Source organism: Penaeus monodon, chromosome 31 (genome assembly GCF_015228065.2).
Source record: "Penaeus monodon isolate SGIC_2016 chromosome 31, NSTDA_Pmon_1, whole genome shotgun sequence".
Lineage (NCBI taxonomy): Eukaryota > Metazoa > Arthropoda > Malacostraca > Decapoda > Penaeidae > Penaeus > Penaeus monodon.
Window position 1 is genome coordinate 17,218,899 of NC_051416.1, and position 230 is coordinate 17,219,128.

The window sequence follows — 230 nt, forward strand, 5'->3', positions numbered from 1 at the left end:
GAAAAAGGGGGTCCCACTACCCTCTCGTCATTTCTCCGAAATTAAATGATAAGACTCATTAAGTAGTCAAATGATTCAAAAAGCCCTTGGGTGATCTTTTTGATTTTTTCTATACGTTCTTGTACTAAATTCCATTACGTTCGTAGGCCTTTGAACAAAAAACTACGTGTATAAACATGAAATTTCCGTCTCGCTCTTTTTACACTTATAACAGTCATAAGCAACAGACC